The 24,691-nt window shown below is 43.7% G+C and overlaps 1 long non-coding RNA gene across 1 annotated transcript; it reads left to right on the top strand.

Annotated features, from left to right (window-relative positions):
• Positions 1–675: 675 nt before the first annotated feature.
• Positions 676–23,435, top strand: LOC309616288. The gene is made up of 2 exons (XR_014237416.1): positions 676–1,626; positions 21,390–23,435. It is a non-coding gene; the product is annotated as an uncharacterized lncRNA (long non-coding RNA).
• The last annotated feature ends 1,256 nt before the right edge of the window (positions 23,436–24,691 follow it).

The raw sequence follows: 24,691 nt of genomic DNA, 5'->3' as shown, positions 1-24,691 counted from the left end.
AGGTGTGTGTGGCTGGGTGCTCCTTCCACAAGCAGCACACTGTACACATAGTAGCCACATAAGCTGAGAGAAGACTTCATCCAAGGTTGAGGCATCCTCAGCCCTTTATTCCTCTGGGCCTTCCCTTTTGGGAGCAGACGCCAGGAGCTATGTGCTCATCTGCTCTGTGTCTGGGGACCCTGAGGTCTCTGAGGTTCTTTCCCTGATGTGGCTCCTCCAACCGTCAATGCTTCTCCGAGGGCTCCTGGGACCCAGATCTGAGATAGAGCAGATATTCGCAGGTTTACTGTTTGCTTACTTCACAGTTAATGGTAATTTATGAGTTTTAATCATTATGCCACACAGGGAAAATACGACTGGGAGTCATTTCAATAAGGAAATCCATCTATTTTTATACCTTAGCCCTTATCTCTGGAGCTTCCTCTCCAAATGATCTGTTCCAAAAGCCTCATTAAATGTTTGGAGAGGAGAATTTCTCAGGCATCCTTTCCTCCTTACTTCAAACAGGCACCCCCAAAAGCTGAGGTCCAAACTATCCAGAAATTCCAACCAGGGTAGCTTTCTGTAGCCCTATATTCAGGAGAACTCTGCAGAATTAATCTGGATTAATGCATTCAATACCAATGTATTATATGGGGCCAGCCTAGGATTTTATAAACATATTTTACTCACTATTCATATTCAGTCCTTGTTTTCTTCATTCATTTATCAACCTATTAATTTATTTTTATGTAAAGCCATGCACGTACCACAAAACAAATATTGATCCTTACTCTGTGTTAGACACTGTGTCTGACCCCAAGAACCTGGAGATTGATAAGTGTTCATTTATTCACTCATTTATTCCATAAATACTCACTGAGCACCTACTATGTGCCAGGTACCTTGCTTGGCATCAGGGACCCAGTGGCAAAGAAAGTAAAGAAGGTTACTGTTCTCATAGCTCATTTGTAAATTGGGGAGAACACAAATAAACAAGTTAATAAAATGAGATCATGTTCAAAATACTAAGTGCTATGAAGGAAATAAGCAGGTCAAAGGAAGGGGGTATGGTGAGGGCAATCGGGGAAGACTTCTCTGTGGAGGTGACAGTAGAGCTGAGACCTAAATGACAATAACCAACTGTGTGAAGAATTAGATGCAGAATGTTCCAGGCAAAGGAAATGTCAGATGCAAAGCCCCCGAGAAATACAGTGTGGCTAGAACACTGGATGAAACAGAAGAGTGGCAGGAGATGAAGTTGGAGAGGTTGGCAAGGGCTAGATCATATGGGGCCTTATACATTTGGGAAGAGCTTTGGGTTTTTCCAAATGAGAGATTTCTCTTTTCTCCTGTATGTATGTATGTATGTATGTATTTTTATCAGTATGGACTTATGGATATTTACTCTATACTATGAGTTATAATCCAGTATTACTTTATTTATTTTGTTGCTAAAATTTGGCCATTGGGAGCTCTTTCAGGTGGCTCCTGAGACTGTTTGACATACTCTCATTATTGTGGGTTTTTTAAAGGATCTTCTTACTTTCTGGCACTACAGGACGCTCCAGGCTAGAGCCTTTATTACAAGAGCAAAGGGAAGTCATTGGATTTATCCCATCTATCTACATCTGGCTGCCTTACATGGTAAGTCTTCAGTGAACAATCTCATTGAGTCTTTTTTCTCATGATGCTCTACCCAGGCACTTTCCTCTTCAATCCAGCCAGCTGCCTTACAATCTTACTGTGGCCCTCATACATTTGCTCACAGGACAGGTCTTTCCCTAGTCTCTCCCCCTTGGAAGACTGAATCTTTGTCCTCATTTCTTCATCCCTCCCTGTATCCATACCCTTTGCCATGTGACGGTGCCAGCTCCTGCCAATAAAGGGGTGGAGTGTATTTCCACCTTAACTTTGGGCTCAGCCATGAGATTTATTTTGGCCTAGGGGATGAGGCATAAGTGACAGTGTGCCAGTTCCAACCTAGGTCTTAAGAGGCCTAGTGAGTTTCCTTGTGTTCTTTTGAACTTGTACCATCACTTTAAGAAGGATGTGCCCAGGTTAACTGTTTATCCCATCCTACAGCTTAGAGTAACCTATCCAAGCTAGCATAGACTCCAGCTGCCATGTGAACTGTATAAACACTTATCGTTTCACACCACTGAGGACTGGTGATCGTGTGCTACCCAGATTACTGTTAACTAGCAGGCTGATAATCCTTCAAGGCTTGGCTCAGTGCTACCTCCTCCAGGAAGCCTTCCCTTACATCTAGGAACTACACTTACTTTTGCTTTTCTAATTGTTGTCATGCTTTGTACACATTTTGAGATATAATTTATGGAATAGAAATAACAGTAATAGTAGTAGTAGTAGTAGCAGTAGTAATAGTAGTAAGCACTAAGCATGTGCTAGGTACTAGGTGTTCATATGAATTTGCTCATTGAAATCTCAAAATAATCCTATGAGGTCAGTACTATTATTGTCCTGATTTTACAAATGAGGAAACTGAGACACAGTTAAATTAAGAGAGTAAAGCAGCTCAGACGAGGCTGTGCAATTAGTAAGTGATAGAGCTAGAAATGAACACCGATTCCTGGCTCCAGAGCTTGCCCTCCCCGCTTAACCACTGTGCTACCTCTTGTAACAATATATGTGCTTGTCATTCAAATATTTGACAAAGACATACTGAGAAGCTATTATGTGTTGGGCACTGTGCTGGTTCAATGGATTAGGGCTAAATGAGCCCAAGCCTGGGTCCTCATCCAGCTTAGTTGGGTGAGTGGGAGGAAGTGATGTTGATAAGTAAGCTGGTGATTACTTTCCAAACCGCTGGCCCATTGATTTTCACACCGCCTGTGTCTGGCCTTGATCGCTGGTTCTTATGGGTTAGTCTTCCCAGAACCCCCTGTACTTCCCAGGAAAAGTACTGGAAGCTGCCCAGGAAGTGCTTTATGCAGCAGGGTGACTTGAACAGGTTTGTAGCAAAACCCAGGAAAACCCAGAGAACACTGATAAGGAGAATACAATTCCTTTCTAGTACCCAATAGAGAGATGACTGTTCCATCAGAAATAATTCTATTTGATGCTTATTCACCAAGCACCCACAGGGGAAGAGGCGATCTAAGGAGTTTGGAAGATATCTATATCCATGTCCCTAATGCCCTCTTAAAGAGCTGGGTGGGGTTTACGGGAAAGAGAGACTCACAGGCCTTTGCCATTCCTCTCCTATCAGGCCTGTCAGTCACGGAGTGCTAAAGGAGGCTGGACATTTCTTTCCTCTTTTTTTTCAAAGTAATCTGAAATGGCCAAAATCAAGCACAGGATAATTTCTTAACAGGTCGTTATGCTACATTAAATTGTTGATACATCATTTTACTACAATACTGTGAAGCTTTGGAATCTAGCCACAACTCATCTATCCACTTGGCTGTGCTATCTTAATGTGCTGAGGTTTTTAATATCTCTGGGCTGGAGTGGTCTGATCTTCCACAGACTGTGATGTCATGTTCCAGCAGCATGGCATGAGCTGCCTGGACCTTGGAGGCCCACAGGACAGTGAAAATAACCCAGACTAGTTTTATGATCCATTCATTGATGTCTTGCTGGCACCTAGAACACCTGGTGCATTTGAGGCTCAAAATAGACATGTGCTGAATGAATGAATTGTTGAAGCCCTGATGAATTTGGTATCTAAGAGGAGTCTAACAAGATTTCAAAGGCCCCCAAGTGAGAAGTGGAAAAGACACACGAGCTTTCTGCCTTCCCCCAAGACCAGGTCAAACACAAATCCTAAAAGCCACATGCCCACTCTACAAAGTAGGACTGTGGTAGGACCATCCTGAACTCTACAGGTCATGAAACACTCTTGCATACATCATTGCATCAAGTTATTCAGTCCTTGTAGGATAATTGTGAATGGCACCATTTTACAGAGGACGAAACTGGGTCCCAGAGAAGCCTCATATCTCGCTCAGTGTCCCATGGCACAGCCAGGAATTAGAATCAGGGCATCAGACCACAAGTCCTAGCTGGGGCTCTTGACTCTCTAAGCCTCTGTGAAGACACAAAGGAGAGCGGTGTGGGAGAGGGAGAGTCTACTTAGAGTGTGATTGTGGTCCTTATTCTGCTTGGGGTCTGACCATCACCACATGGGCTCCTGGGTGTTTACGGACATCTCCTTCTGTCTTGTGTAGCAATGACTATCAGGTAGGAAGGTAGAGTAAGCGCCCCCTTTACTGAGCGCACATGGTGTGCCTGGCACAGGGCTAAGGAACACACATGTAACGTCCTGTTCAATCCTCCCAACCAGCCCATGAGGGAGCTATGGCAAACATCTCAGTTTTATAGATGAGAAAATTGAACCTTGGCCAAGTCAAGAAACTTCCTCAAGGTCATGTGGTTGGCTGGTCAGCAGTGGAGCCTGGATGTGACCCCAGCTTATTTGGCTCCTGTACGCATCTTCTTAATCTGCCTTTCTCCCTGCCACTTGAACCCCCCAACTCCAGACAATGTGATACAGATGACCTGGCTCCAAGTACAGGGACATTCAAGGAGCTCCAGTCATGGGGCTCTTCCCCTTGTAATCCAGTGGTTACTGCAATACTGGTCGTGGGAGCTTGTGGCTGGAGTCGGAACCTGTCCCTCCTGGTTGCTGGTGTCCCACGTTCTCCTTGTCCTACACCAACAGGGTGTGGTCTAGTCAGGAAAGAGCTGCAAAAGCTCCTAAAATTGGGCTGCCTCTGGGGCCTCTTTATGGGGCTCAGAATTGTCCTGGGAGAGATATTGCTCGTCCTGTTGGACCAGGCTTTGCAAAATGGTCAAGATTTCTTTCTTCCCCCAATACTCCAATTCACATCTTTTCTCTGTTTTACTTTACATCCCTCTCTGTGGATGTTCAGGCAACATTAAGGAAAGATTTCAGCACTATAGATTTGCCACATATTCTTTATTTTTTCCCACATTTTAATCGAAGTATAGTTGAGTTACAATGTTTCAGGTGTACAGCAAAATGTTCATTTATACATACATATATATATTCTTTTTCAGATTCTTTTCCATTATAAGTTATTATGAGATATTGAATACAGTTCCCTGTACTATATAATAAGTCCTTGTTGTTTATCTATTTTATATATAGTAGTGTGTATCTAGATTTGCCATATATTCTTTAAATCATGATGCAGATTTAATAAAAATTAACCCTTGTCACTTGACTAAACTTATTCACAAAATTGTGTTCTGACTATCTCAGTCCCAATAGGGTGGAATTTTCCCTACACATTTATTGGATACGTTCTCTGCACTAAGAAATGTGCTTGGTGCAAAGGTGCAGACAAAGATAAGATACATAATTTCTGCCCTAGAGGTGTCCCACAGGCCCCAGCCTCCATTCAGCATGAGAAGTGAACACCACTTGAGCAGAGAGTTCTTCAGGCAGTCAGAACATGGAAGGGCAGTCCACGGAGAGGGAACAGTATGTACAAAGGCCATGTGACGGAACATGTGGTATTTGAGGATAAAGACAGAATGAATAAAGGACGAGGGAAAAAGCCTCATGATTGTGCCAAGAGGTGAAGGAAAGAGACCCAAACGTTCAAGCAAATGTCCATAGATTCTCTGAAAGAAGTTTAGGGAGCCACACCAGTGTCTGTATCTCCAATCTGTCTGGTGGCTCCACCTTTAGGCGGGTTGCTCTGAGAAGCTCCTCTCTGTGCGTGCTGCAGAGATGACTGTACACGCATGCGCGTTAGCACGCATGCACACCCACCCACACACACACACACACAGCCACACACACAGCCACACACACACACCATTGTGCACAGAAGCCTGCACCATCCATGGGAATTCTGAAAGCCGTGATGACGTCATGCCAGCGGCTCACCACATCTTAGTTATTGGCAAGGAATCCCAACGGGACGATTAGGATTAATTGAAATCGGCCTGATTGGTCCGTATGAACTTTCATCAGAGCGGCCCTGTGATGTGGGCAGAGGTAAACAGCTGAATCGGCTCTAATGGACCCGGGTCTGGAAGAGGAAATGCAAACGGAGGTCAGTTCTCTCAGGTGGGACAGATGCCAGAGTCAAACTGCCAGTACCCCTCACTTGGTCATGGTTTGAGTCTCCACTGCTATTGGACGGGCCTGGGGGTTCCAAGCGGAGGGCTTTGGGTTAAGAAGTGTCTTGCCTTCCTTGCAAATGTGGTGTGGGTGTGGGATCTGCCTCTCTAGCCTCATCTACCTCTGCCCCTGACTGGCTCCTTGGTTGGTCTAAGCTTCTTAGAGTTCCCTGAGCAGGTCCAGATTTCTATCCTTCCTTCTTTTGCTCTGACTGTGTCGTCCTCCTAGACCAGTGCTCTCAGGTGTTAAGGTGCCCATGAATCACATTGACATCTTGTTAAAATACAGATTCTCATTCAGCAGATCTGGGATGGGGCTTGAAATTGTGCAGGTGATTATGATGATGCTGGTCTATGAACGACACTTTGAGAAGCGAGATCCTAGAGCACTTCTCCCGTTTGATTCATTTCTCTACCCCACTTTCCACCTGGCGAACTCCTATTCAATCTCAGAAACCCGGTTTTAACGTCCCGTCTCCCAGGAGATTTTTCTGACACCTCTACCCCCTCCACTGTGCAGACACCTCACATGGTGATTACTTTCATTATGGTACTTATCCTTCTCTATGGTCGTTACACTTACTGGTTATACTTTTGTTTCCTTCACTTTACTTGTGTCCCAAAGCCATTGGCAGGGTTTTATTCATCCCCAGTGCCCAGCACAGGGTCTGAAATGCAATAGGCATCAATACGTGTTTGAAGAATTAGACTGTATACAGTGATTTTAACTTTTCTACACTCTTTCTCCTTTACTCCTTCTGAATTAGTCTTTCATACCATCAAGAATGGGTTGGGACAGGGGTCACTGAGTCCAAACCAGATTCAGAGTTTGACTATTAATGGAATTATATGCAACTAATTTTCCTGATTTGAATTGAGGTTTCTGTTTTTGGGGGGCAGGGGGCTGAAGGAGAAGGAAGTTATCTTAAGTAGAGAAACTGATTCTGGAATATTCAGTAGGATACAGTGAGGACAGTGGGGTCTCTTGTAACCCACTCAGCACCTTCGGGTTTCACCGGCAGGCAAAGTCCTAGACTGCAATTTCTACCTTAAGAGAGACTGGGAGAGACACAGCTTGAGTGCAGCTGCTCTGGAGGAGGTGCAGGGTCAGGAGAGGGCACTGTCTACACCCAGTGCAGAAGCCAGCCTTGTTCAGGGCCCCAGGGGTGGGTGGCTTTGGAGAGTAGAGGTATCACCCCCCCCTTTCCTTGAATGGCTTCAGAGCCCTTTCCAGATGAACAGAGGTGGATTTATTCCCTCCAAGTGCACAAGACCCAGGATTTTGTTGGGTCACAATGGAACTTGATCAGGAACAAAACTCAACTGTAGGATTTTTGCTGAGCTAGATTTAGGTCAGTTATCCCTGAAATCAGCAATATGCTTAAAGGTTCTCCTTTGGGGAAGACAAACAACTGACCAGATGTAGTCACTTCTCCGGGTTAATGCCCAAACATTTTCAAACATCTAAAAAGAAATAGAAATGATCCCACAGTTTTTTAAAATTGTTTTTAAATATCCAAATATTTGAGCTTGTATTGACTCTTGATTTGGCTACAGAATTTAGTTTTTACTTGTGCTTTATGCCTTCTAATTAATAATAGCAAATAATAAGCAGCATTTTTTGAACATTTTGTGAAATACAGGTACGAGGCAGAATGTCGTACGCATATTATCTTATTGAATCACCCGTGAGGTATTACCCTCATTTTACACCCGTGGAAACTGGGACTTAAGGAGGTTCTAGATAAGCTGTGCAAGGTCGTACAGCTTGTAAATGGCAGAGTTGGAATTCTCTCACAGACATTCTGAGACCAGCACTCACTCTCTTAACAGCTGTACGGTTTTGCCCAAGGCTCCTTGTACAGTCCCCCATATTCTCTGGAATATGCCTTGATGTTTTCTTTCTCTTAAAGCAAGAGGGTACCTGGAAGGGAATGTGGTCTTCCTGAAATATTGGAGTTTCCAGAAAATCATTTCTATCCTCACCATGGATATTTTGGTCCTCTTACCCTGATTGTCAACACATTTGGGCAGTCTCTTCAATGGCCTGGTCAAGATTGTCTTTTGAGTTATGAGTGTCTCCCTTAGAGACATTAGTAAAACAAGACTACATATTCTTCAGCTAATATTAATATGAACTGCTTATATTGTCAAGCACTATTACATGTATTAGTGTAAATACATAAACATTTCACATGTATTTATTCATTTAACCCTCACAACAACCCCAAAAATTAAAGATTAATATCCCTGTTTTACAGATAAGGATATCAAGGCATAAAGTGATTACATACTTCTCCTATTTTCCAGTTAAACTGGTGCTTATCAAATTAGTTCCTTTGCTTAATCTTTTTGTTTCCATCTCAAAAAAGGTCAATGACTTCTGAAACTCTTTAGCTTTTTTCTGATCTGCACCTAAACTAAATTTTCAGACTTATTTCCTGCCACTTGTGCCCCTCACATGTCCTTGCTAAAGTGTTCTCTCACTGTTACCAAGACACACCTCATGCTCTCTGGCCTCCACCACTTTGTCTTGCTGTTCTCTCAACCTATACTGTCATTTAGAAGGTTGAGAGATTTGTAGCACCTAATTGATAATTCTCATTATGTACCAATCATATCCTGCCTTATGGCATAATTATGTATGTATCACTTGTTTTTTCTGATTGGACTGTGAAATGATGGGTGGGTCCATGTCTTAGTCCCCTCTGTATCCCTCTCATTATGCACAGGGCTGACATATAAGTTTATGGCAGAGAGTATGAGTGCTCGTCTCTGTCCTTGTGCTCTGCTATAATTCCCGGATTCCCTTGCAGCTTGGTAGGGTCATGTGACTGGATTTGGGCCAATAGAATGTGGGTAAAAGTGATGCAAGTCACTCTCAAGATGAGCCCTTAAAATTAGTCCACACAATCTTTCAGCCCTTTCTTTCCCTACCACCATGGTCTGGGGAGCCCTTGTTCTGATGGCATAACTACAAGATAGGAGTGGCCTGGATCCTGGTGTCACCATCTGGAGGAGAACTGTGTAGGGGAGGCACCCACCCCTCACACGACTTTGTCTGAGTGACAAATAACCCTCTATTGTTTCAGACCACTGAGATGTGAGACGTTTCTGCTGCAGGAGCCAACAGCAACTACTTTACTTATAGAGATGGTGTCTCACACCTGTTGTTGAATGCCCAAGAGACAAACAATAGGCCTATTGGACACGTATTTGGCTAAGTGGCATTGCTTTTGATAGCATATCTTACTTCCACTCACATATCTCCAGAAAGAGTAGAAAATGTCATACCAAAGGCAAACCACAGAACAAACATAAGATGATCTGCTTTATGTTACTGTAATCAGTGCTTAAAGTCATTTACAAATACATCTCTCTCCTCCTTTTTAAAAAATATGCTTTATTTGTAATCCAGAAAACTAAAAGCAACAGTGAGAAAATATTCAACCATTGAATTGGCAAGATTGCTATTAGATGCCATTTGCCATTAAATTGGCAAAATTACAAAGTCTTAGACCAAGGATAATGAAAACATATTCTACTTTTTAAGTATAGAGGATTCCAGGTTTGGGTGACTGTGCAATAATTCCATCCTAATTTAGACGCTGCTTGGACCAATTAGCTGTGAATTACTTTATGCCTCTGACATGTCTGTATTGCTTTATTCCTTGCATACATTCATAGGGTGATTCCAGATTTGAGGCTGCAAACCAATGTGCAATATGCAAATCCTCTGCTATAAAATCTGTAAGTTTGTAAATTCTCTGTTCTTCATTTTCCCTTTGGTGCTGGGGAAGAGTATTTAATGTCATTTCTTCCCAGGCTACACTAAATCCCAAAAGGAAATATCTGGATGATTAGAAATGAGCCTTTCTCTCTGGAATTGCTCCAAGCCTATCTTCAAAGTAGTCATGGCTCATCTTGCAATGGCCCATTACACATTTTCCCATACCTAGGGAGCAGGTCTTCTTTTAATGTCTTGTTAGTTTGGGAAGGAATCAAAAGGAGGGATTCCTGGGGACTGCCTTATTCTGGGCTTCTCCCACCTGATCAATTCCTAGTTCATGAGTCCTCAGAGGACAGGGTTGGTCCATTAACTGTCCATCTGGAATCCAGGAAACAACTAGAAGTGTTTTGAATCTGAGCTCCTTGAATAAAGCACCTTGGACATGGACCAGTACAGGAGTGAGGGTGGGAAGAGTGTTGAATGAATGAATGACTACAATGACATATCATATCAATTTAATATTTTGCAGCTCATAAACCACTTTGGACCTATCATTTTGTTTAATTCTCATGGTCACCACATTCACAGCTAGACTAAGACTCAAACTTCTTGCCACCATCCTGGAGATCCCCAATCATCTCACCCTGCCCACCTCTCTGACTTATCTCCTACAACACTTCTCCCAGCCCACCACTTGCACCCTGAGCAAGTTCCTGATTCAACACCTCTGCCTGGAATATTCTCTCTCAGATTGTGGCAGGGTTCACTTCTTGGCTCAAATATTACTTCTTCAGAGATGCCTTTCTTGTCTATTTTTTCTAAAAGAGCACTCTCAACTCTTTCACACAAATCACTCCAGCCTACGTTTACTCATCGTAAAATAGGGAGTATAAGAGTACATAACTGTTGCAAGAATTAAATGAAATTACTGATGTAAAATGTTTAACCCAGGGCCAATCCATAATGGGTGTTCAATAAATATTTGATCTTGTGGATGTTGTTATTCCCTTTCCTTCCAGCTGCCCTGCTTCTACAGCTTCTACTTTAGCCAAATTAACTCCCTAGGAGCTGATGGCAAGTTTCAGGTGAGGAGAATTTCCACCCCCACTGGTGTTATTAAATGAGAATGAAGGAGGCAAGGAGGCAATCAGGATGGAAAGACCACCTCGCATGTGTTGAAGACATTATGATTTCCAAAGCTGTTCCAATTTTGTCATCAGATCCTTACAGCATCACTTAGAGGGTATTTCAATGGGGGAAATTATTCTCTCTTACTAGATGACACAAATGAAACCCAGAGGAGAAAAACAGTTGGCAAAAGACTCCACAGCCCAAGGAAAGAGCAACAGGGGACCCAGACCTCCAAAAGGGATCTGAGTCCCTGAAGAACATTTTTCTAAAAATTTAATTCTCCTCGGCATGATTCACACTCTGCTTTCCCCAGAGCCTACATCTGGGGGCAGAGGAGAAGGTGTGTCCTTGGCCACGCTGGGACACTGGGAGATGCACAGCTCTGAGTTTTTTCCCAAGGACCATGCACACACTCACACACGCTCCAGACAAATCTGCCTTTGTGTCAATATAAATGTATTTAATATTGGTATTTTCTTTTCTTCTGAAAATTCTGTTTTTTACTAACTGTATTGATTGCAGTCATGTTTATATTAGTAGAAAAGTAATTATCTCATTGGAGTTATCCGTGTGGAGGTAGTAAAGGGGCTGAGGGAAGCCAAGATATTAGCTAGTTCATCCAGCAGGCCCACCTTTAGGAGTAACGACGTCTCTCACCAAAAATCCTATTTCTGAACAATATTAGCTATAAGGCTGATATTGACACCCTGCGACTTGTTGACCATCCAGAGACCAACCAGAAGGCTCTGAGGCCCAAACATTCTCAAAAAGGCACCCTGCTCAAGGAGCGTAAAGGAAGTGTGGAGATGGAAACACACCAGCAGACCATCTTCAGACAAGGGTGTAAGGTGCGGGCTCCTCACCAGGAGGACCTTTCCAGCCCAGCACCACTGCTTGAGGGTCAAACTACAGGGAGAAGGAGGGTAGAAAGTTAGATCTCTATGATGCTCCTTAGTTCTGCAGTTCTTTGAAACTAAGATCTATGATTGCGATTCAGGATTTGCACATACAGCCAAAGGCTCATAGGACCCACTCAAATTGTCCTTATGGAAACTTTAATAAATATAGAACAGTTTATAGAATCTGTCTTCAGAATTCCCAGTGTGGCTCTTAGCTAGTCTTTTCTCATATAGAGTCAGCACCTGTCTCCTTAATACTATCCCCCATTGTCTGCAGACCCATTCTGTAGAGAAGTAGAAGCAAGACTCCTCCTTCCTTCTGAATACCCTCCTCTGGATATTTGATGAGAGTGATCCCACTCTCCCAAGTCCCACTTCTTTCTACTGAGACTTAAAGGGTGGAATAGCCACTGGTTTGTCTTCCCAGGCCTCAGTCCAATGCGTCAGTGTCTTTCTTACTGTGTGGTGTCCACAGTTATTCAGCAAAGATTTATTGAGCGCACACTGTGTGTCAGGCACTACGCTAGGATCTACTGCAGAGGAAAGCGGACAGAATCTCTGCTCTTGTGGGGTTGCCAATAGGGAAGTGGACCCCAGAGAATTACCAAAACGAATGCATTATTACAACTGCACTAAGTGCTCTGAAGGAAAGCTTAATGGTGTGTGCAGTGTGTAACAGAGGGCCTGCCTTTGTCTGGTGGGCATGATGTCTGAGCTGAGGTTTAGAGATTAAAGAGAAATTATCCAGGCAAAACGGGAGTGAAGGAGGATAATCCCAGGAAGCATAACTTCAAGAGACAAGACTGGAACCATCAAGGAAGGGGAAATAAGGCCTCTGTGGCTGGAGCAGATATAAGGTCCTTCCTGTGCAGCTCAGAGGGGTACTAGGTGTGGAAGCAAGAGATGGAACCCAATTCAATCTGGCTTAAGAATAAAAGATACAGTAGCAGTTCACACAACTGAGAGTCAGGGGATCTAATTTGAGGCTGAACTTGACCTGGGTGTACAGACCAAGTCAACTGTCTTCCTACCCCATCTCTGCTTTCCTTGTCATTGGCTTCATTCTCAGGAAGGCTATCCCCACATGTTACCAATACGGCTACCAGCACCTCCATGCCCACTTCCCACCAGCTGACCCACACACAAGGAAAGGGCACCATTTCGTTTTAAATTCCAAGGTTGAGTCTCATTAACTTGAATTGGTTGCAGTTGCAACAATCTAATTGGTCAGTTCTGGTACTGGGGGATGGTGTTGACCCCGCTGAGACCACAGGCATTGAGATTGGAGGGAGTGGTTCCCCAAGAAGAAGAGATGGCTACTGAGTCCACAGAGAGGGGGAAGAGCAGGAAAGAACACCGATGTCCACTATCACCTACTTCTGTGTGCTAAGTACGATGCTTCTATGGTAGGAATGGAGATTGGGCAAATCCACATGGCAGCCCTTTCTCCTTTTCTGGAGATCTGAGCCCTTATTGCCCCTGTCCCAGCATAGTCCTCCATCCCATTTCTTCTGAATGGCAGCACATGCCTTCTCCCTGCCAAAAGGGTTCATTCTTTTTATTTATTTATTTATATTTAAAATTTTTTTACTGGAGTATAGTTGATTTACAATGTTGTGTTAGTTTCAGGTGTACAGCAAAGTGAATCAGTTATACATATACATATATCCACTCTTTTTTAGATTCTTTTCCCATATAGGCCATTACAGAGTATTGAGTAGAGTTTCCTGTGCTATACAGTAGGTCCTTATTAGTTATCTATTTTATATATAGTACTGTGTATATGTCAATCCCAATCTCCAAGTTTAAAAATGGGTTCATTCTTAAGAGTTCTCATCAGAATATCTTCTCGCACCAAAGGAATTGTCCATCATGATGGAGTTCCATATCATGGGGAGATGGAATGTGGGAGTGGCTGCTCTAATAGCCAGACCCTGGCTCAGGGATATGAGTGGAGTCTAATGAGCTATCTTTGCCGAGGGAACTGCTGTGAGAAGGTGGATAGCAGACAATAGTGGTGGTGATGGAGTATGAGTTGCTGGCTTGGAACAAGTGGAAATATTGATCCAGACCAAGATGAAATTAAAATGTGTGTTATTTAAAAGTCAGGCTTTCACCCCCTGTCTTTCAAATGAGCCAGAGAATGAATTAATACATAAAGAAGCAAAGGCTGGTAGGAGGTGAAATTTCTTTATGGAGAAAATCTCCTTAAGATGCAACAGAAAGGGAAGGTAATTTGGTAGGAAAAGGAGAAGACTTCTCTTTTGGAGTCTGTTTGTTTTCACATTCCCTCTGACATGAGGTTCACAGGGTCCTCTTCCGGCCCCCTCATGGATGGAGCAGGGGATAGAAGTTTTAAGATCAGACAAATCGAGAGTCCAGCCCGGAAGCTGCCATCTGCTAGCTGGATAACCCAACAAAACTGCTCAAATCTGTTGAGTCTCAGTCTTCTTATCTGTAAAGTGGGGATAGTAACTCCTAGTTTTTGCCGTAACAATACTGATGATTAAATGAAATTATCTATGTAAAAGACAAGGCACAAATTTGGTAAGTATTCAGTATATACTACTTCTCTCCACAGGGATAGGGGGATAATAGCTGATATTTGTTCAGCATTATATTGTGCAAAAAGCTTTCACTTATTGTTTTAAAATATAGTGTATTGATAGAAAACTTGAGGTATGATAAGGCCAACAGATCAGGAGATGATTGCCATTGAAAAGATAGTTTGTTACTCACACTTCACAAGAGATGGGGGCACACTGCACCACAGGGGGCCACACAAGAAAGCACTGGGGTCAGTCAGGGGGCAGAGGGAGAGGGGGACCCTGTCACCAGAGCCTTTATTGTGGTTTTTGCAAGAAGGAAAGAGCAAGGCAGGATAAGCAGGTTTAGGATTTGCTAGTTTGAGTGATTTCAGCGGACACTGGGATTTAAGGGGTGTCCTAGTTGTCTGTCACCTGGCCCTCGGTGATTAGGGCAGGAGGATGGTGGCCTGGAGTGTGAGAACCTGATGAAGGAGGGGGTTGAGGGTGTGAGCTCTGGGTAGGTTGGTTTATATCTGAACAGCACACCCACAAGAGAGCTGTTTACTACCTCTAGGAATTGGCTGACCCTGGGTAGGACAGTTTCACCAAGGTTAGCAAGGCTCCAGGTGTCAAAGCATCAGAATACAGAAAGTAAAAGACAAGGTCTATGAGGGATACATTGTTTTATTTAGATTATTCTTATCATTTATATTTTATTGTTTAGCAATATTATTTTACTATTAATTATTATTATCATTTGGCAACTTTACCATAAAAATTAAGAGTGGGTTCTGGAACCAGGCTGCTTCAGTTTGAATTGGGACATCTTGGCCCAATTAATTTGCCTGTACTGTACTCCATTTTCTCATCTTTGGATTGGAGATCAAGGCAAATACTTCGTGGAATTGTTATAAGGCTTAAAAGAGTTCATAACATCAAATGTGGAGCAGTGCCTGACGCATAAGAGTTAGCAATTATTTATACACACTTTGCAGATGGTTAAACTGAGGTTTGGAGGTGATGTGATTTGCTCTGATGGCATCAGGATTAGAAGGCTGATCTCCTGCCTTCTGAGCCAGAAGCCACATGCCCCCCTCATCTCATCTCTAGCAATGTTGTCTCCAGGGTCCCTTGTGTGAATGTGGGAGCCTTCTCATCCGCGGGGTGGCCCAGCTCACCTGCCGTAGGAAAGCAAAGAGTGGATCAGATGTCCTGTTTGTTGAGTAGCTGTGTCTGCAGCTGTTTTTAACCATTCTGCTACCCTGGTGGCTTAAGTAACACAAGACCTTGGCGCTAATCCAGGACCATTCAGCCACTAACTCACTGGATCCCCTTGGGGGAAGTTTCTACCCCTCTCTAGGTCTCAGTTTCCCCAACAGGGCTAGCAGCCCCCAAATAGTCCTGGCTCTCAGTCTGGGATACTGTAAGCCATTTATTGGCACCATCCCTGTCTGTCTAAGGTCAAAGAGCTGGATATTTTCCTTTTCTCATAATGATACCTCACTTTATCAGCAGGGTTGAGGGCTGGGCTTGCAGGCTCCCACTTTCCTCAAGGCAGTTGGTCCATTCCTGAGCCACCAAGTGCTCTGACTTCAGCCAGTTACGCTGCAAAAGCCACAACACAGACATGGCTCTCAGGGGCCCCTTACAAATGGCTGTGCTGTGTAGCTTAATGGAAGGCTTCCCAGGCATCACAGGAATGACTGTGAAAGGCAAAAGCACTGAGATATCACAGCCCCCTCCGTCTCGACCCATTAGTGAGCCAAATGGGTGTTTCTGACAATGATTAGACTTAGCTTTGTTAGGTTTTATTGGTTCTTTTTGCTGTTTCCCCCCAAATGGGTCATAATATTGGGTTCTCAGGAGTTTGCATCTCAGGCAAAAATGGATACATGTCAAGTGCAAGAGGGACCCCTAATAAGTACTAAATTCATAAAAGGGCTTTACATAAACCCTCAGAGGATGTCTCAGAGAGAAACTGAGAAGGAAATTGCCGAACAGGAAGGCATGAGCTCTCATTGGCTAGAAGCTCAAAGAATAGACTTTGACAGGACAATACAGCTGCTGACAGAGGTGACAATTTTAGGCTGCATTGAATGGGGTATAGTGACATGTTCAAGGGAGGCCATGGCCCCACTCTTCTCTATTGTCTGTCAGTTAGGATTCTTCTGATAGCAAGTGTAAGAAAACCTGACCCAGCTGGCTTAAGAAAAGAGAAAATGTATTGATTCACTTAACTATCCAGAATTAGACTAGACATCGCTTGATCCAGGATGCAAATGCCAGTTCTTACTCTCCTATTCTCCACCGCCCCTCATTTCTCAGCTCTGCTTACTGGAAAGGAGGTCTATTCTCAGGCCAACTCTCCCTCCATGGTCTTTAGTTGACTGCTGGAAACTCTCAAGACTCCATATTTCCAGTTGAATTCGGTGGTGAAAAATGAGACTCTTAGTCCAGAATCCCCGGCCAGAGTCCCTTTGCACCTCATTCAGACTGGATCATGTGACCATGTCTGGACCAATCACAGTGGGGGGATGGGACATACCCACTGGCTTAACCGCCAGTGGTGCAGTGTTCTGCCTCTCAGCCAGGGGTAGAGTCCAGATACTGAAGCACATGGGCTTATGTGGGGGGAAGGGAGCTTTCCCTAGGGCAGAGGTTGGATGCAAAATGGTAATCCATGAATGAGGTATTTTGCTCCATGTTGGGCTCTATGTTTAATGAGAGACATGAAGAAAATGGAGCAGTTCCAGAAAAGAGTGATAAGGGTGATGAGGGAGATTTCAAATCTTGTCACGCAGAAGAGAATTGGAAGAAATGGGATTTCTTTACCCAGAGAAGAGACGGTAATGGAGAATCATAAACACTGTCACCAAGTGCCTGGAGTGGTGGGAAAGAGCTGGACGCACTCTGTCTCCGTGGCTGGGGGCGGGGTTGGGGGTCGGGGGAGGGAAGACCTTATTTACACACAGATTTTGGCTCAGTTGATTATACGGTTCAGGTTACCATCACCTCTTCCTAGAACTGGTTCAACAGCCACACAACTTTTTCTGTTATTTCCTACCTGTTCTCCTCCAATTCAGTGCCCATCCTACAATCAGAATAACCCTTGAAAGTCTAAATCAACTGTCAATTAAGTCTGATGTGGTATATTTATACAATGGAATATTACTCAGCCATAAAAAATGAAATAATGCCATTTGCAGCAACATGGATGGACCTAGAGATTATCATACTAAGTGAAGTAAGTCAGACAGAGAAAGACAAATATTGTATGATATCACTTATATGTGGAATCTGAAAGAAAAGGTACAAATGAACTTACATACAAAACAGAGATAGCCCAAAGATATAGAAAACAAACTTATGGTTTCCAAAGGGGAAAGGGGGGAGGGATAAATTAGGAGAGATTAACATATACACACTACTACATATAAAATAGACAACCAACAAGGACCTACTGTATAGCACAATATTTTGTAATAACCTATAAAGGAAAAGAAACTGAAAAAAATAGATATGTATGTATGTATGTATAACTGAATCACTCTGCTGTACACCTGAAACTAACACAACATTGTAAATCAACTATACTTCAATTTAAAAAATGTCTAAACCAACTGCTGTCACTCCCCTGCTTAACAACCTCTAATAGCTCAGTATCGCAGTCAATTAAATCTCCTAAGGTGGGCTTACCTGATCACCCTCTGTTCACCTCTTGTGCTCATCTCAGAGCCTGACCTTCCTCCATCCTGAAGGTCCAAGCTCACTCCATACTAGATATTTCTGTTTATGCCAGACCATTTCCACCAGACCATTTCCACTTCAGGGCCTTTGTACTTGTGATATGCTCTCCCTGCAACAATCTCTGGTCCAGCTCCCACATCAGTAGCTCCATCTCATTAATCATATCTCAACTCAAATATCCCCTATCTACCTTAGGAATGTTTCCCTGAACAATTTGTGCTAACCCATCACCCCTCATCCCCTCAGGCATTCTCTGTTGCCTTTCCCTATTGTACACAATAATGGACACTCCTCACTTTCTACAGTTATCCTATTTATATTGGTTTTTTTAAAAATTTAACTTATAAACTATCTTCCTCTGTAAGATTGAAGCACCCCAAAAACAGGGATCTCACTTCTCATGCTCACTGCTATATCCCAGATACCTAGAAGAGTATCTAGACTCAGAGGCTTTGTCACACGAATGCACAAATTGTCTGTTCCTACAGCTGTTTGGCCTGATGAAATGGTAGGTTTCTTAACACTTGAGTGTATCAGAGCAGACTGAGCGAGTGTGTATCAGAGATGGATTTCTGCATCGAGCTGGGGGCGGGGGAAGGGGACACTTCCCAGGGCTCTTGGATGCAAGGAACCTGTGATGTGCCCCACAAGTAAATAACAGCAAATTTGGATGTAATTCCTCTGCTTTAGCCACTTGCCAAAAGGAAATATCTTCCAGTTCCATACTCCTGGTACCGGGTGTTTTTTAATTAAAGACACTCTTTGAGGAATTGTGCTAATCCTGTCAGTACCTGACTTTCTAATTCCCTCTTTCTCACCATGAAGGGAAGGCATATTGGCCACTCTGGCCCCAACTGAGTTGTTTTCCAAGAGAAGAACTTTCAATCCACACACAATAATGAAATATGATACCAAACAGGCCCATGTCAATAAATCTACAGGAGAAAGGTCAGGTTTATATCGCTGGACGGGATTGGCAAATACATTTGTTCCTGCAATGTCTGTGTTTTAAATGCCACCCTCCAATGAACCTGGTGCTGAAACACACTTTGGAGTTTGATGAGATGTCAGTTTTGCTCAGCCCTGATCAAATAAGATGAATGAAAGTGAAACAAGAACAAAAATATTACTTCTGTCATTTTTTTAATGCATTACAGGAATTGGGTCAGTCGGGGAGATTTCTCTTAAACAAATACCAATCCCTGCACAACGTCACCCGTTGATCTGGCAGCCAGTGGACAATGATGGCTTTTGCGTAGGAAAGGGCACACACCTGGAAGAGCAAAGACCAGGGCAGCACCTATACAATACCATCTCCTGCTTCAAATCTTCAAAATCCACCCACCCACCTTCCATTCCTACTTCAAATAATGCTGTATGAGAATGTGGATTACTGCCTGCGTTGAGCAAACACGGTTAAAGAATGAGATGGAATTTTTCCTGCAAGGAAGAATTAAAACCATTAATTGTTCATTTATTCAACTTAAAACATGTGAACCAAATTAAACAGAGACCCAGAGACCTGTCTGACCTAGTCTGAGAGCCATGAAGTTATGACAGGAGATCCAGATAAATTATGAGATCAGCAATGGGAAATCACAAAATTGTAGTTATTCAAAAGGAGCCAAAGGCCAGGAACCAGGAAAGTGGATGAAGTAACAGGAGATAATGGACAGTTGTAGGCACCGGGGACCATATAAACTAGGGGTTGCTGGGGGCCATCTGCCTCCGTGTGGGGAAAGCCTGCATGGGAATGAGGCCAGCACAGAACAAAGCAAAGCCCCCAAAGAGGGATGGAGGTGAACTCTTATGACTTCAGCACCTGGATCCACCCTTGGCCACAGCCCAATGCTCCAGACTTTTAATTTACATGAGACGATACTTTTCCCTTCATGTTAAAAATTTAAACAAAAAAAAAAAATAAAATAAAATGAAGACATGGGTACTTGTCTGTCTGATTACACTGCAAGGGATCTTAGAGCACCACATAGGACCTAACATCATTTGTGCTGGAAAGGAAGGCTGAGTCTCCCTAACTGACGTCCCTGGGTTGTGCAGGGAGAAGTACACAGGAGAGCCCTGCACCTCTGCTACTGTAGGTCCTCTGCTCTCTCAGGCTAGACCAACATAGACCCTGGGGGCTATTGCTAACAGCTGGGGTCCTAAAGAGACTATTGTGCTGGGCTTATCATCTTTATTCAGGTCTTTCCAACTTTTGAAATTCACCAAGAATCACTGTGGATAGAAAATAGTTTCCATGCCTCGTGAACAGAAAGATCCCCAAACTTTCTCAGGATAATATCTCTCTGAATGATAAACAATTCATTGTTTTTTCTTAGCTATTTGCCTTTCACCTTCCCCCAGTTGACATGTTACATTTATGGAATTTTCTATTATTTCGTTCAACTGATATTGGTCCCGAGGGGAAGGAGCCAAGAGATACACTTGACGCTCCGATGTTCAGGAATGCCTGCATCTTCTGGGCTAGTGGGTGGAGTACCATGAGATGGTCTGAGATCAAAGAGAGAACAGAAGGGGTCACGCACAAAGGTGAAGGGAAAATGTCATCAGTCTCCCCTGATAATGTTACTCCCACTGCCCGACTTACACAGTGGGTTTTGCAGAACTGGCTGAGACTGGGAGGGTATCTTTTATCTGGTTCCCTGGCAAGTAGACTATGAGACAGAGACGTGCATGCAGGAAGTTGACTGGGGAGTGCCCTCGAAGATCAACACCTATGGAGGAGTGAAGGCAGCAGGAACAGGCAGAGGATGGAGCTGAATTTCTATGCAGAGCTTTGGAGCTGAGTTGGCTTTCCAGAGTTGTCTTGTCTCAAGGTAAGGGGACTAGGCTGTTATAGCCTTATCAGGAAGTCATTGGATATAGGCTGCACATCCCTTCTCCAGATGGTGTGTGATCTTGGGTGAGGGCAATTCCTGGAGAGGGACTCAGCTGATACCATCATTCTCTAAAACTCCCAGCAGCTGGAGAATGAGTGTCCCAGTCCTGAAGGGGAAAGCTAGGCAATGTACCACAAAACCCACTAAAGACCATTATCCAAAGACCATTGCATCATTTAGATATACTTTCTTTATATAACAAGTTCTTGGGACAGTTTCTCCAAGATTTTGACTGGTCTGTTTTTCTGGGAAAATTCACAAGAAGAAGGTTAGTGGGAAGAACTAAAATCCTGCTGCTAGAGCTGATCTCAAGGCACAACTGATACTCATTCTCTCCCTTTTCTGCCCATTCCAGATTCCCGTTATCCTTGGATTAGCATACCTGTGGCTCTGGTGGCTTACCTGGTAGGTGACCCAAGCCCTCATTCCTGAGGGGTCCCATATCCTAACCTGGTTGAGGATGCTTTAGTTCTTCATTTACTATCAAAACTGAGAAACCAAGTACCAAGAGCCACGTTAGTAGATCACCCGGATGCCATACAAATTCTTTTCTGTCACCATTTGTAATATCAGCGTGACCTCCACCAGATGATCAGGGTCAATATCCCTGCTGGAATGGCCTCCTTTATGTGACTGTCTTGTCTCTTGGCTTGAGGAGTCCAAAGTGACTAAGCAGCAGTCATACCTTAAAGTTGAATGAACCTCATGCTGTGTCATTTAGTGGAAGCATTCATTCCCCTTCTCAGAACTAGGACTTCCAACCTCACAGAGTGCAGAGTCATGGGGACAGGAATACAAATTCTCCCAATGGGGTCAGTGGAGGACCATGACAAGTAGGGCCATTCCTGCTTCCACCCCTTAGTTCCCAGACCCGTTGGGAGCATAACGTCATGGAAAAATGGCCACTGATTCAGGGTATCTACTGTGACCTAGAGGATGATGCTTCCATCCTCCTAGGGTATCATCATCAAACTGGTGTCTCAGCTGTACTTTCAAAAGACCTTCCTAAATCTTCCAGATGGATGCATTTTTGATAAGACCAGTAGATCGCATTGTCATGCACTCATTTCCATACCTCTTCTGCTGTAAAGTGAGTGGGTCCTTATTCTCGGGACAGTATTATGTGGGAGCCCATGTCAATGAACCAGGCACTCAGCCTCAGATAGAGGTACTGCCTGAGGTCTTGAAACCAGGAAAGGCAAACTTCTACCCAGAATATGTATGAATTCAAGTCAAGACGAATCAATGCCCCTTCCAGATAGAAGGAGTCCAATGTAATCAACTTCCCACTGTTGAATGGTTGGTTTCCTCAAGGGATGGTGCCATATTGTGGACTCAGTCTTGGTCTTGGTTGCTAGCAGGTTAGCATTTGGCAGTGGCAGTAGCCAGATCAGCCTTGGTAGATGGGAGCCCAAGCTGTTGGGCCCATGCATAGCCTCAGTCCCTGCCACTGTGGCTACTCCACCCACGTGTCCATTGTGCCAGCTCTTCGTCTGCTAATGGCAGATGCTGAGTGATGTTACTCTTTCTGTTTAGTTGGTTATTCAGTACCTTGTCCATGATGGATCTCTCTAATGAGCATTAATATGAGATACAAAAACCTGACACTTCCTATTTGCATATTTACATCCACATGCCTCTTCCCCCAACCAACTTGACCCTGATCTTTCTATTTTTCTCCTTCTGTACCCCTGACCCAGCTCTTTGCCACTGTCCAGGAGTCCACACATATACGTCCTCAACTCATGCCACTTTTCACTCAAAGTGGATAATCCAGTGCAACGTCCAATATTTCACCAATTGGGAGGATTTCCCTCTCATTTCTGTTTTACATGAATACCCTTAAATGGGGCTGTTGTTTAGCAGCAATCCATTTTTGGCTTACACTGACATAACCAAACGAGTGCATCCATGAGTCAAACTCAGCCTTTTTTTCACCTGTCAGCTCTGGTCATAAGGAACTCCCACGTGGCCATATGTGTGAGCTGAGGGAGTGATGCTTTGCAACAGTTACGATGATGTCGGGGTTCTGGGTCACACACTTATGCAGCCTACTTGTGCCTCCATCCCTGACCAGGCTGGATGTACTACTTCAGTTTGACAATGGATTGCTTATAGTTTGTTGGATCTGACAGAATCCAGTTCACAAAGATCATGCCTAGCCCTGTGATCACTTTATAGCCCATGGTCATGGTCTCTACCAGAGGCCTGCAGCATCCCAGAAATACTTTTTGGATGGTGTATAATTTTCTGCAGCAGATGTCATGGCTTTTTTCTAGAAGCCAAGTCTTTACAAACTTGACATAAGTTCCATATGGAATCCTGGGAGCCACTACTGATACCTCTGACAACTCAGGGTCTGCTAGGTGATATGGCTGTTTTCACCGCAGCCCTTTCCTGCTCTCGGCCCTACTCAGAGCTGACAGCTTTTCATGTTACCTGATAAATAGGTCATAGCAATATTCCCAAGTACAGAATACGCTGCCTCCAGGACAAAAATGACCAACCAGGATTTGTACTTTCTTCGTGGGAGGAAGTAGGAGATGCAATATTTTTCCTCATAGTTGGATGGGATAGGCCAGCATTCTTCGGACCTCTGGATTCCTAAAAAGTTCCTTAATATGGTAAGTCCTGAATCTTTGTAGGGTTTATTTTCCACCCTCTTGAGAGGGATGGAGGCATGTGCTTATCTGGTATGATTAACATGATGTCATCAATAAAGTGACTGATATGATATTCTGCTGAATGTCTGGATGGTCCACATCCCTTTGGACTCTATTATAACACAAGGTGGGAAAGTTAACATTGCCCCAGGCAAGAGTGTAAATGTAAGCTACTTACTGCCTGTCTCAAGAGAATGTGAACTGTTTCTTATCCTTTACTCACAGGAATGGGAAAGAATACATTCATTCATGGAGCACATAGCACCATGCATTGTAACTGAGACTGAGTTAATCAGCTTTGGCAAATATCCCACATTTAGCATAACAGTTACAAGCAGGATTACTACCTAGTTGAGTTTACCATTGTACATTTTCATCCTCCACGTTTTTTCTGGCTTTTATAGGAGCCAGGCCTGTGAATCAGAATATGATGGGGATTAGTCTTTTAAGGTGGCACTGATTTCTGTCCGTGGTCTGGTTTTTTATATTGTTTTGATTTACCATCTTGGGGAGTGGGGTGGAGGACAGTGTCAGATGTTTCCATTTGGCCTTTCCACTGTGATAGCTCTTACTCTACAAGCTTGGGAACCAGTGTGGTGGTTCTGACTATTACCTAATATAACAGCTCTCATTACACATTTTGGAACTGGGGAAATGACTCCTGGGTGGGACTGTGGACCCAGTGGATCCAATGTAGTCTAGACCTGGGTCATGACTCCACTGGCCCCCAGGTGCCTCACTTTAACGGGATAGTCATGATGGTGTTTTGAGTCCCTGTACAGCAATATCAACTCCAACATTGTGTCCAGCCCCAATGTTTGGACATTCCTCTTTCCTCGGTACTGTTACATGATCATAGATCCCTTTATAGAAGAGCTGTATGAATCATTTCCATATACACTTGCCATAGTGTTACAGGATCCTTATTCCTGGGCACCTGACTTCTCATTAAGTCAGTATGGGTCTAAAAACTAGTCGGATGCAAACCTATTCA

This window comes from Balaenoptera borealis (genome assembly GCF_965194805.1).
Source record: "Balaenoptera borealis genome assembly, chromosome: 19".
In the NCBI taxonomy this organism is placed as follows: Eukaryota; Metazoa; Chordata; class Mammalia; order Artiodactyla; family Balaenopteridae; genus Balaenoptera; species Balaenoptera borealis.
This window is presented reverse-complemented; position numbering and strand designations above follow the sequence as displayed.